General features: G+C 34.8%; 1 protein-coding gene across 1 annotated transcript in view; it reads right to left on the bottom strand.

Annotated features, from left to right (window-relative positions):
- The window catches only part of LOC134673265 (homeobox protein prospero), a 152,216-nt gene extending 142,336 nt beyond the window's left edge, over window positions 1–9,880 (bottom strand). The window contains exons 1-2 of the mRNA XM_063531230.1: window positions 9,386–9,880; window positions 3,069–3,124 (exon numbers count right to left, since the gene is read on the bottom strand). The gene's annotated coding sequence lies outside the window, so the exon portion shown is untranslated. The remainder of the gene's footprint in view (window positions 1–3,068; window positions 3,125–9,385) is intronic.
- Between the last annotated feature and the right edge of the window lie 4,787 nt (window positions 9,881–14,667).

Here is a 14,667-nt window from a genome sequence, read left to right as displayed (position 1 = left end):
TTTCCCCCCAACCGCGCGCCCCTCCGCCCGTTCGCACCTCCGCATTCAATTTGCGTCGCCTCGCGAGCAATTTGCGACAACTTGGCGCTTTGTTTGCGCGCTTCTTTTGTGCATCTTGTATTGTTTAAGAGCTTAATGTGTTTGTTTGGATGTGTTAGTGAATTGCCTATTTTTGTTTAGCGGACAACCAAAATTATCAAAACGTTTCTTTACACATATAAATCAGCAATGTAAATCTAACGCTAAAATCCAGAATTGATTTAAAAATAGCCACAAAAATAAAAGTAACCATAAGCTATACACGGTGGCTAAAAAATAACTGCATTCCCGTTGCTAGGGTGGTTTTGGGATTATACTGAGCAAGTTTTACTATGGGACCAACCCCGAAATCGCGAAACTAACTGCATGTGCTATCAAAATCGTTGCAGACTTCTCTTGGTCTGACTCTATGTATTTTCCATAAAAAAAAAGCGACAAGTCGTTGACCCCTCCCTTCCATACATTCAGGTGTACCAACCTTAACGTGGTAATTGCCGTGGCTTCAGGAAACGGAAGTGAACCAATGGCGGGCGTCACGGTTCGGACTTACACACATACATACATACTTACATACAACGGTGAAGATCCGGTCGGGATTATAGTTAGTTTTATAGTAAGTAGGGTAGATGATCAATTAGATAAGGTAAATCAAAAGCAAGTGAAACAGGTAAATCTTAATCAAACCATAGAAAAGTGGCTCATTTTTATTGTTCTTTAATAGAGGTTAGGTTAGGTTAGTACCTAATTACTTATACCCCTAACTAACCCCTACCCAAACCTAATTACCTACTACATATTTATATTTCGTAAATAAATTAGTTATATTTATTTCCACAGGATTTTTAAGTGGCAAGTGGTAGGTATTGCTAGAAACAATCATTCCACCCCAGTATGAAATAACTTATTTATAACTATACATAGTAAATGTTAATGTAAGTAGGTATAAGAAAAAAAACTCCACCCCTCGTTACAAAATATCCTCGATATTAAAGTACCTAAATATACAGTAGATATGTATCAGAACGAAAGGCCAAGAAAGAGGCCCATTAATGTTGGTCATACTGAGCAATTTTTACTATGGGACCAACCCCGAAAACGCGGAAAAAAATTTGCCTCTCCCATAGGAAATTTCAACATCAGATCAGCAAAATGTATGAAACATCCAATTTCTTTTTCACCGTTTTTGGGGTTGGTCCCATAGTAAAAGTTGCTCAGTATGACCTAAACATTAATGGGTCCCTTTTGCCTTTCGTTCTGATACATACTGTATTTAAAGTTCTATAGGTAACTACTAGGTATGTGCATATCATAATTTATTTAAATTGAATCATGTTTTTCGAAAATAAATAACGGACATAAAAAATACATACCAAAATTATGAATTAAAATAAGATGGGTAAGGGTAAATTTTAAATCATGTATGTATAGTATACTACATTACACCCGCGTACGAATTATCAAACCCAGTATGGAGTCAAAATGGACTTGCAAGATGTCACTGCCAGGGGTTGTGAAAGGTCGTAATTACAATAATAATAATGTATTGTGGGTAACAATGCGTCTTGCACGAGAGGGACACAGTACAAATAGTGTGACCAGTATTATGACTTGTTACATTTTGAAATTCGGTTCTTATACTAGTTCTACTTGGATCATTATTCGCTTTGGAATGTTGAAAAAGGTTTTTTTCATAAATCATGTTATAGCTTTCTAATTGTACGTTAGGAATATTTAGGTGCTTACTAGACTGAATTTTAAAATTACTTTCTCTGAAAATATTATAATTTGTGTTATTTCAAGTAGACACACTACTTTTAAACCAATTCATTTTATTTCGGTATCTTTGGTATTTATAAAAAAAAGGCAGCAGGGACGACCCTAACGCAATGCGGTTTTGATATTGAAATAAGTACGATCGCTCGTATAGCATTGTTAGTCGTACCAAGTTCATATAGGTAATAACGATTACAAAATTGAGATTCCAAACTATGAATGGGCTTCCAGACCCCCAAATACCAAAAAAACATGAACTCTGTATTGTCGTCCGCGACTCTATACTCAGTCCATTTCCAACGACAGCAGCACTACCATTCATTTTACTACGGAAATTGACACCGACGCGTTCGTACTAGTAGTGCAGCTGCGGTCAGAAATGGAATGTTACTCTAAAGCGTGATTTTAAGTAATAGGTATGGAGTCGCGCGCGATAACGCAAGTCACGGGACAGATCCAAGTCAATATACTGTGTATGCTAGTGCTGTGTGTCCAGGTGGCGCCGGCAGATGGCGCGTGCGCAAATTGGGGGAAACAGAAAAGAAAAGATCCACTCTGGAGGAGAAAACGATCTGGAAACGCTTCATTTTGTAAAAGAGTATTATTCGTTCTGACTAGCGACCCGCCCCGGCTTTGCACGGGGTAACAAATGATATTTAAACCTTCCTCAAGAATCACTCTATTGATAGGTGAAAACCGCATGAAAATCCGTTCAGTAGTTTTTGAGTTAATCGTGAACATAATACATAACTACACACAAACAGACAGATGCGGCGGGGGACTCTGTTTTATAAGGTGTGTAGTGAAAGAGTGAAAGTTTCTAGCTATCTCTTTCATAAAGACTTTGCAGTGACAGTGAGAATGTCACCATAAATGTCAAAATGGCGATCCCACCTTTCAAACCCTTGCAGAGTTACCCCCTTATTCGTAAAAGTTTACGGACCTGATTTCCTTTAATTAAGTTTTATCCATTTCTTACAAATACGTTAGTCATAATGATAGATAGAGACAAACGATTTATAGCTAATTCAGGCTTGTAGCGCGTTTATGAATACGCCATTTAGTTCAGACGCACTCTCATAAGCCATAATTTTATTGTAATGAAGTTATCTCAAGCCTATGGGCATAGAGGGAAGTTTGAAACGTCAAGGAAAGTATACGTCTAACATCTATGGGAAATAGATTTAATTTAATTAGTTAATTGTATTATTAATAGCATCGGTCTTACCGAACAAGATATTTAACTATCCGCTTACCTTTTTTTTAATTTACGTAGTGAGGAGTCGCCCTGTGGATGCCGATCGACGGTTATCTGTAAAAAAAACGGAACTGTCAATGTCATCTACAATTTTTTTTAAACAATTATGGCCTGGATGCGAGTCTTAAGCCATAGATTTAGGTATTATTAAAGAGAATTTAGTACCTATACCTAGAGGCGGATTGTCAAAGTAAATTTTGTATTCACAGTAAATTTACTGTCATCTTTCGACACAGGATTATAACTTTTAGAGTGCCATTTGCCATTTGACGCAGTCACCGTAGCCTATGTACGCTTGCAACTCCAGCGTGCTATTAATAATGTAGATCATGGATAAATCTCTATACGTACTTAGTTTGCTGTTCAAAGTATGACGGCTGTCTATAGTTCGTTTTTTTAGCATTAGAAAGAAGGTCAAGCGATATTGACATGTCTTTTTTGTAAAAATCACCTTTGAAAAATAAGTCACAGCAAATACATATGTCAGAATTATAAATTATATAGGTACGATCTTTTACATTCTTTTGCTTTCATAAGTAATATAAACTAATGTACTTACCTATTAAAGCGTTTTTCAATATTTTTCAATAAAAAGACACGTCAAGATTGTTTACCTTCTTTCTAATGTTAAACAAACTAACTATGATGTTCTACATATACATAGAGACACACAGAAAATGACATTTAAAATATTCGAGTATGATCGGTCGTGGGGCGGCGACGTCTTGTAAGAAAGTGGGTGTGCCGTGTGGGCGGCGCGAGACGTGGGCGGGGATATGCTGTTATTACGCTTCAAAGTATTATTGGACTGTGGTAAAGAAAGAAAGGAGGTTCCGACAGCTGTATAAATATCTATAAAAATATCTATAGGTCTATATTGACATTTTCAGTGTTTCAAACGAAATCAAAAATCACTAGGTACAGTCACCTGCAATATTATAATACTCTATGTGACACGCTCTTATGGCTCTACAAAGTCTACAAATAAAATAGAGATATTTTTGCAGCCTTCGTTGTGTAACATATTATTGCAGGTGACTGTACACCGTACACCTTATATAAAGTCCCCCGCCGCGTTTGTCTGTTTGTGTGTATGTTCGGGATTAACTCAAAAACTACTGAAGGGATTTTCACGCGGTTTTCACCTATCAATAGAGTGATTCTTGAGGAAGGCTTAGGTGTATAATTTGGTAACTCGTGCGAAGCCGGGGCAGGTCGCTAGTTCATCATATACTATATATAAATAACTAGTAAAATATGCTATCTAAAAACTAACCTACCTATGCTCTATAACAATGAATAACTTCGTTTCTGTTTGACTGGTTAGATCTTATGGCATTAAGTCCGCCATTTGTACAATTTGACATCGTGAAACAAAATTTACCTAGGTAGATATATGTGATTTTTGTGTAGGTAATAATTATTATCTACTTTAACAAAACCCATTATCGGCTAGGAATACCTAGGTATTTATATAAGTACCTAGGTTACCTATATAGGTAGGTACCATAAAGATTTAACTTAGTCAATTTAATGTTGTAAGTATTTATATTTAATGCTCACTTCATCAGCTCATCGTCAAATAAGTATTCTCACTCAGTCAATTCGAACAAAAAACCAACGAAACAGCAAAAACCGTTCTTAAATAACTACAAACCCTTCATTTCGCCTTTCCCGTAAATAGATAAAACACTTAATCGCCACAATAAAATGATCAATCTCATAAAATACAAAGAAACGCTTTTATTTTATTCGTGAAAGTAAAGTTGCGAGCGTCCAATAACGTCTTGGGACTACGCCCCCTTTCTTAGTAGTTAGACTCCACCCACTAAGCATCTAAGACGCCTACTGACATCAGGTAACTTCTACTGCGATCAGTCGCAGCAGAGATATATTTAACTCCGTATAACATAAATAAAGTCTAAGAAAAAAACGTGCCTCGGAAATCAAGAAAAAGTCATTCTCGAATAGATGGCGCCATATACCTTTGGCCAATTCAGTGGGTCAGCATGGAACAATAAAAATTAAAAATCATTTATCCGTAAACATATTTTGATTAATTTATACATTTTAAATTCTATTTTAAGTTTTAATCGTGTGTCGATAGATGGCAGTAAATGTACCGTGACTACAAAATTTACTTTGGCAATAGCCCTCTATACTATCTATTCTCTTTGGTCGCAGTAAAAGTTACCTTGTCAGTTATAGTACGACAAGAAATTGTAGAACATTATTGAGGGCGCCACTTCCTACGTAACTGTTACATTTTTGACGTTAATTAAGTGCCGAAAATATATAAACAATGATACTCGTACGTCTCTTCAACTAATAAGGGGTCATCCATTAATTACGTCACACGAATTTCTAGGTTTTTTGACCCCTCCCCCACTCCTTGTCACACTTGGTCACATTTGGCAAACCCCTCCCCCCCTAGTGTGACGTCACATTTTTTCTACGAAATCGCCAAATCGAATTAAGTAAGTACCTAAGTATTATTAATATTTTATCAAAATATTTTAACGATATAAATATTAGTAATTTTATAACCCAAAACTGCTTAGGAAAGAAAATTAAACGAATAAAAACGATTATCGTTTTAAAAACTTGTTATTTAAATGTACCTACAGCGAATAAAATAATTTAAATAAATTTTCGGTTACTGATGAAGTTAAAGTGACGTCACAAAGTTTGTGTCTCCCCCCTCCCCCATATCACAATATGTCACATTTTCTTGACCCCCTCCCTCCCCCTAAACGTGTGATGTAATTAATGGATGACCCCTAAGTCAAATAACGTCAACATTTAAGCTCTACTAGGGATGTAGGGAGTGTCTTAGAAATAAGTGTTAAAGATTGAGGTTTGAGGTACAATGAGGTAAATATTGATACAAACAAGAACAAACACCTACCAAAAATTTGTACACACTACCTTATTGCATGAGCCATAAGGCCATGTATTTGTATTTTTGGTACTTTGTCCGTGTCAATGTTGCAATGTGCCTATATTAAATGCCTTGACTGTACATACCAAGACGCTTCTAAAATATTCACCCACATGCGAGAACTGGTAACGCCATCTATGAATGAATATGCTCACTATTACTTTTTGTGTTGTTTAAGTTCGTTCTTTAGACATAGATGGCATTAAAATAATTCCCAAATCTATGACTTTTCTTATTTAAAGGGTTTTGTATACAATCTTTCTATCTTCTTTATTTACTTAAAAAAATTATCAGTCCGAATTTTGTGCAACAGTAAAATTAGTTTATTATTTATTTTAAAGTAACTATGTATACCTAAATAAATATAATTTTGAAATATATGTTACCTATGGGTAAAAAATCATAACTGAATCATATAAAGAATTCGACTAAATTTGTTTATAGTAAGATGTCAACTAGTAGCGACATCTACAGAATGAACCCATAACGTCAATGGTGCGCGTGCGGCTTTGCTATTAGCGCCACCTATCTGAACTTGCGCGAACCACGTTGACGCGGTGAGCATGAACGTTAACTATGATGGTATACTTAACCCTGCCACACAAGTTCCGCTATTCGGCTATAGGTGGCGCTTTTAAGTAAATTTATTAGGATCCGTATTTTAGTTTAAACGCCTTCTACCCATATACCACAGAATAAATAATAGTACTAGGTACAGAAGACTCACTCTCTAAGAAAACGCATCTGTCACGATCAGCACAGATATGGCCGCTAGGTGGCGACAGCGCCACGCGCGGCTTATGACAAACCCCAAAATTGGGGTAGAACGGATGGACTTTTAGCTACCTGTAGCAAAGCGACGAAATCGCGGAGTGAGCCACGCCTACCCATACAAGAAAATGTTAAATAACAATTCTCGGATATCGAGGGCTAGTCGCATATTTTTTGCGTACGTAGTGATAAATAATGTACTTAGTTACAAAAGGGTTTGAAAATTTTATGTTTGATATAATAATGAGAGATAAGATATTCCTACCTACGCATAAAAAGCAAAGAAATTACTTGCCTAAATAATAAAAAAACATTTCAGTACTTTTATAGTTAATTTCCTATACAAAGGTGCATTGAGTGTGAGTTTTAGAGCATAAGTAACGAAAATATCTTTTTGTATTAAGTTATAATTATTTTAATCATTTAAATATAAACCAACACGCCTATATTTATCGACGCATAAAAAAAAATTGGAGGAACAATCATAAAATCTGAGTATCAAGATATACAAGTGCTTGGAGAAAGAATATGTGATAATAGACTCGATAAAACTGTAGGGGGCAGCACAGAAGACCCTCGTTTATTTATTGGTATTTGGTCATACATAGCCATGTTATAGCGCTATGTCGTAGCCGATAGCGTGAGTTTCCCGGTATGTTGCAAAAATACTTCGTAGAGGCAGAGACTAGTAAATGTTCAGACGAACAATCTCCATACAACACCGAGGTCCTCGCGTGGATTTTTAATATTGTTTTTATTTTTAGCTTCATACGTAGGTATAAAACCTACTTTTATCACTTTTCAATGTAAAATTCTAAAAATCGACTTTCCTGGCCACTATCATATGCACAAAAGTATAATTAAAGCATAATAAAGTTGATAAAAGCATTTTAGACATATTCTTATTTAATGGCGCCATCTAGTTTTAAGATTCTGAAACCATTTCTAAGCTGCGAAACAAATTAAAATAAATAAAATAACCTATTCTAAGGGCTCAAAATGCTTAATTCACGCTTAAAATATATTTTTGTGACTATAACTGAGTAAGTTTTAAAAATACTTTATCTTACAGTAAATTGATAGCAATAGCAACTGATTCCGCTTATATACTTACATACAGATAGCAAACGAAACTTACCAGTTTTTACTAAATGCCAAATTGTACCAGCAATCAAATTCTACTAACTACTTAAAAAATACAGACAGCACTACTGAACAGGAATGAAAAAATCGGATTTTTTGGTATTATTTGTAAGTAGAGACACGTCTTACTAATTTTTTGTTCAGAATAACTGTATCATAACTTAATAAGCAAATTAAAATATATTAAATTGTAATTGCAATGTATTAAAAATTTGAGCTATTTTTAGCTCCACCATAAGCAACGATGTGAATTCAGGTATATTTAAATTAAATGACTCTAAAATACCTAATCAAAATAAAAATATGTTTGATCAAGAAGAATGAACAAAACAACCCAAGCAATCGCAGAGGCAAACGTTCTTATAGTTTCTGCGGTTTTCGTTTCGAAACATTTAAAAAAGGATATTTAGTTTTCATGAATGCGGTGGCAGCATAGGTGCATGTTTATCGCTTGTCTCTTTAGCACTTACATACTTGTTAGAACGTGACAGGCATAGTGATAAGCTATAAAAATGCGATCTTTCTACCATTTCAGTAGGTATCATTTCAGTTATTTTTTAAATAATTTTATTTTTTTTCCTCGTTAGGTGTAAATTTTGTATTTTTTTTTCAATAATAATGTATTTTTATTTAATTTGATATGATGTGATGTTTTGTAATAATGTGAATAAATGACATTTATTTATTTCTAATGTAATTGATGAACTGAAAGAAGCCATCTTTAAAATTCCAGCCAGACCGCTGCGGGGCGCTTTCTGAAAATGAATTCATCCGTCCCGACGGGCTTAGGGTGCGCTAACCAGTTCTCGTGGTGATTTATTCCATTTAGGGTCCAAAACAGGTTCTCGGTATCGTTTTCTTTAATAAATTCACTTCAAATTTTTAAAAACAACTAACAGAGATAAGATTCTTAAAAATTTTTTTTTTGTTAATCTGTTTTATATTGGTACTTACGACAATGTAATTGATATTGTTCAGTCACGTTCTGATTAGTGTGCATTTCTGTATTCATTTAGAATTGAAAATAAAAAATAAGGATGTTCTAACTTTCTACTAAAAATCACTCCTACAGGCTACAGAAAATAAAAATAAAACAAAATAAAAAAAATATTTATTTAAAACACATTCATTACAAAGATACAATAAATATAGCGTACACGTAATCACACTGATTACAATTATCTTATAACTATCAAACAAAAATAAATAATCTAAAGCAAACTTAAGAAAAATCGTAGTAAAGTAAGTAACCCGTCGGATTCTGTATAATGCGAACTTTTCAGCTCAGCCGCGCTTATTGCGATCACAAAAACCAGAAGAATTACTTATTTACACTTCAGGTAATAACCTAGCAAATAAAAAAATTACAAAATAAAATCAACAACATAAAAAGAAAAACACTTTAATAAACTACTCTAAAAACAATGTTATAATTTAAGAAACAATCTTTAGATCTCAACCTTGGTCCAAAGATGATGACGTATCACTTAATGTCCGCACGGATTATCACATGAGTCCCATAACTAACTTACTCTATAGACGAGTATATTTGTGGCAGTCTTAATTACAAACTAGTCCTTAACATTAATTCAACGCTTAAGCTAAACTACGCTACCAATCGTTCACTCGAGTTCGGTCCGATAAGAAAATAAAATATCAAATAAAAATATTCTCGATAACTGCCAAACGTTAATTCTCTTTACAAATATAACCGACATAAATATTAAAAATTTTGCAAAAAACTTTTTTTTTCCACCAACAGTTTAGGTCAAAAAATTTAGGGTCGAGGGGTTTAGCCTAAAAATATTTTCGATTAGACGCGGTTAGAGATTTATTTTGAATTTTGTTATTTTAAATTTTATGATCACAAGAGCACGAGGAACGAATATTTCGCCGCGCGGCCCGGCCGGCCGCGTCGACTCCAGACGGACGACTGAGGACTGAGACGGCCCCGCGGCCGGCCGCGCCGCCACCGCGCCCGCGCCCCCCCGCGCGACCGCCCCACCCCGCCCGAGCCGACTTCGTTACGAGCCACTTGTAATCGCCGAGCGATTTTTCCGCCTAAGACAAATTAGGCCTCCCGCCCCACGTCTCGAGCTTTTGGGCGGTTTCTTGCCACTAAGACGCCTTACGAGTGCACAACTTTCCTTACATGCTCGGGAATCATCACTCGATGTCGTAAATCATATTTCATAAGCATTCATAAGAACTATTTAGGACTTAAGGCTCATTTAGACGGTGCGAGAACTCGCATGCGAGTTTCATTACATTGCGGTATTTGATAGGTCGGCTGAATTGAATGTAACCAATAGTCCTAAATATAACTAAAATCGGATATGAGTTCGCGCGCCGTCTAAATCAGCCCTTAGAATCACTCAATACTGTCAAACCACAAATATTGTCTCAACTCAACAAAAAAATAAAAAACAAAAAAACCGCGTACACATCGGAACGCGTAAAAGTTAAATCATTGACATGCCAGTAGTAACGCGGGCTGTTTTATTTTTAAATGGCATTTAATCGTCACTCTCGCTTTCACCGCCGAGGTCGGCTTAATTGTAAATAAAATTCAATCATTCGCAAAAAAATCTCGTAATCACCGACCGACAATATCAATGAGTGCAGACGAGCGGGCGAGTGACGTCACTACTTTTCGCCTGTTTTTATTACGTACAGGGGGTCGATTATTGAAATTCGACTACTTGATTTCGTGTATTTCGTTAAATAATATCTCCACTACTAGGCGTTTAAATTCAACTAATTGAATAGAAATCGAGTGGTCAATACCAGTAGATACCAAATTTCGATAGCTCGTATTTAAAAAATTAGCATTTCGCCACCGATTTTCGAGTAACGAAATCGTGCCATCGAAATTCAAAAATTGGCCCACGGATCTTTGTGAAAAAGCTTTAGGGACGTAGGTACATAAGTTTCTAGATAGTTTTAGAAAATACATACACCTATATGTTATGTTAAAATAATAGATTGTGAAAATGATTAAAAACAAATTCGTGTACTTAATGGGCCGATTTTTATTTTGTTGTTGATTTTTTTTCGTCCGATTTCCACTGGTAAATCTGAACAGATCCCTATTGTATACATAAGTGTAATCACCGTATGTCCTAAAAATCTTACACTGAGTTACAAAAATGTATGGCATTTTCGTAATTTTACGGAAAAATACTTTCATTTATTTTGTTTCAAGATGGGATTTCGTATTTATTCCACATATAATGAACAGCTCTTTAAACTAGCTAAATTGTATCTACATCTTACGAAAAAAAATAGACAAAAAAAATTGGGTTCAACTACTCCATATGAGGTAAATGAGACGAACTGACGTTTTACAATCTAGACCTAATAGGGCATAACACAGCTCTTTAATGAGTAGACTATATGTTGATCATGAAATAATGAATTTTAGTGAACTTCATGGTGCTAGGAACTCTAAATAAGAGGATAATCACTTTAAAATGTATTTTTTGCTTAGTAATTATTTTACAATATTGAATTTTACTCAGTTATACGACTGTTTTTTTTTTCAGTAAAATACCAAACAATTGAAACCTATTTAAAACAAACCAAATTAGGTACCTTCGACTAGGTAACATGCAATTTTCCTAGGAAATTAGAACCAAGTAGGTTTTTTTAGTTTTTTTTTTTCGATTCGATTTAACACAGTACACGACACGCATCGATATTCTGCTACCAAAATTATCGATTGGATATTTTAAATGAAACTTTTTGTCTTAGAATTATCAGACTTTTACAGAAACTAAACTAGATCAGCGCTGGAAGCCACCAACAACATGCTGAGATGAGGCCATTTCGTGGGACTTTAATCATTCTACTCATGTTTTTTTAAATATTATGTACCTACTTAATTTGTTTTGTTTGTGCATACGAATAAAATAATTATATTCTATTCAAACGGTTTTTTTTTTCACGAAATTTATAAAAAAATATTATAAGAGACTTTTTATGTTTTCAACAGTTCAATAATTTTATAAGCCTAAAATAACCAGAAGGTTATCATCAAAATTTACGTCTTATAAGAACCCTTTTTTTCTAGTAGCATTTTTTTGCTCTATCCGGTGCAATCGATTTTTTTTTATTTTGCCAAGAAAAGCGACGAAAAACAAAATCATTAACGTGTAAAAGATAAAAACGAAAAATTAAACATATACCTGATAAAATGATTTATGCTCGAATAGTTAAACGAAAACGATACATTCCGTTTTTCCTTTAACTCGGTAAAGGGAAGCGAAATTAATAGTAATACGATTCTTTCGCCGACCGCGGGGTGAACGCACCCGAACGGATTTTAACGAGGCTTCGATTTTTAAAAGTGGATACGATGCGGACTCTTTGACACTACTATTTTTTTTTAATCCGATAGTTAATATTTTTAGTGTTTTTTAAAAATACATATTCAAGAGACTTGATCAATCAATCATTTACTATCATTTTTTTAAACAATTTATTTTAATTAACAATTATAAAATACATTAAATATTTAACCCTTAAATAAGCCTAAGGCACATTTTAACCGAATAAAAAGATGTTTATGTCTTGAATTACAAGTTTCTAACGTTTTCTAGTGATATTACGGTACAATTTAAACAATTTCTGGTTGATTTTTTTTATTACAAAATAAATTGCTGGCATTAAATTTTGTAACTTTAATTTGTATAATCACAATAAGTATCTAGTAGAACATTAATTATATTAAAAATATCTAAAAACTCAACATTTTTAAAATACTTCTACAAAATAAAAGTAAAAAGCGAACTAAAATGTAGTTTTTTATAGACATAACTACAATTTTTACCTGTTGTCACAAAATCCAAACCATCATCTGTTTTCAAAAGTTTCTCGTCGATGTCGTAACTATAGCACCACAGAGTTCCAATATAAAATTAAACTTAAAATAATATTTACAAATCCCAGTCACTTTAAAAAGTCACTACACTTTAAAAAGTCACTATTCACTAATTAGACTATTGTAAAAAAAAAACGCTCAGGAACTTAATACCACTTATAGACTATGCGGCAGTCGAATATTTACATTGAAGAAAAAAAAATGAGGTCATTCGGAGGTTACGGGCAACGCAGCCGGTCGGCACGGGCCGTGTCGGGATGTGCGGAGTGTCTCCTCCGCCCGCCCGCCTCTACCACGTGCGCGCACCCCAGAGAGAGACGAAAATACAAAAAACACCCCAGCCGGACAGTGACGCCGCTATACTTTTTTTAATTTACTACATTTGCCATTTTTATTATTTTCCCCATTTCGATATTTTATTTTTTAGTTGATGCGCCCGCAACTCACCTGTTGTGCTCACATGATCGACGGTTTTCGATACGTTCGTAGTTTTTTCGCGCTCTGAATGGGACGTAGTAGCAAAAAATCGGGACGCGGGCCGTTCTGATCTAAGTTGCTGAGACGTCATGTTTGAAAAAGTGTTTAGAGACCCTCGTGTGACCTAAGTAAACATAAACATGTACTATTTAAACTTATTGTGATCTAATGTGTTGATTAGTCTAAACTCAAATACATAAATATAAAATTATACTCATTAGATTACCTATATAAAAAAGTAAAAAAAATCTAATCTAATTATAAAGACAGTGCTGCCAGCGGCGTCGGGTAGCGGAACTAATCTTGATTAGGCGGCGGCGCCACTGTTGCGCGGCGGCCGCGCGAACCAGCATCGGTTCATTTCGGCGCATCTTTTATTTTTTCCTTTCGATTAATCGTGAAAGTGCAACGTTCACTTCGCTTGGCATTCATCGGCCATTTTCGTTCGGTTTCTTTTTCGTTTCCATTGGTTTTTTCGCAGACGTTTTGATCGAGGTGTTGAAGTTTTCACGTTGGCTCTGATCGTTGTAATCAACATTGTATGTGCAGAATAACTTTCAAGTACAAAGTCTATTGATTACTTATTTTTTTAAATGTTACTGTCATATCAAATTACGTTGTTTTAATGCCTTATTACAAGCTCATTATTACTTGATGGCGAGGTTCGTCAAAAGATGGCGCTAGTAGTCTCAAAACTGTAGGATTTGCTTTTATTTCTTTCGTTGTGTAACATCTCGAGTTGCACTAAAATACGCAAACGTATTAAGATTTTTATTGGAAAATTTCCAACAGTTTTGTTATGTATTTGATGTCATTTTAAAACTTATTTCCCGCTTTATTTTTTATTTGTGAGTTCTAAGACAATTTCTATTATTTGTGTTTCTTACTCCTTATCTTTAACTATAGGTAAATATCGAATTGAGTTGTATTTCTTGATATCTTATACATTACGGACCGTCTAAAATCATTATGATCTCATATGTACGTTTCTTATAAGAAATTACTTAATGTGGCTAACCTTAAAAATCTAATTAGACATCGTACCAACCCCCTCGGTAGATGGCGTTAGCGTGGCTTATTCTATTTTAGCTTTACATATCCCTGAGCCGTGAGTTTTTAAAATTATAAGATTATGAGCCGATGGTCCTGGGTTCGAATCCCAGTAAGGGCATTTATTTGTATGATGATACAGATATTTGTTCCTGAGTCATGGGTGTTTTCTATGTATTTAAGTATTTGTATACTAGCTGTGCCCGCGGCTCCGCCCGCGTGGAATTCGATCTGTGTCAGTAAGCGTCTAATTTCTAATCCTAATTTCTCTCCCTCTCCCCTGGAGGCGGAACTTGAAGTATAGTTGACAGATGGATATGCTAGAGGACTGCA

Source organism: Cydia fagiglandana, chromosome 18 (assembly GCF_963556715.1).
Source record: "Cydia fagiglandana chromosome 18, ilCydFagi1.1, whole genome shotgun sequence".
NCBI classification, from domain to species: domain Eukaryota; kingdom Metazoa; phylum Arthropoda; class Insecta; order Lepidoptera; family Tortricidae; genus Cydia; species Cydia fagiglandana.
Note: the sequence above shows the minus strand (reverse complement) of the source record. Positions and strands in the feature narration are given on the sequence as shown.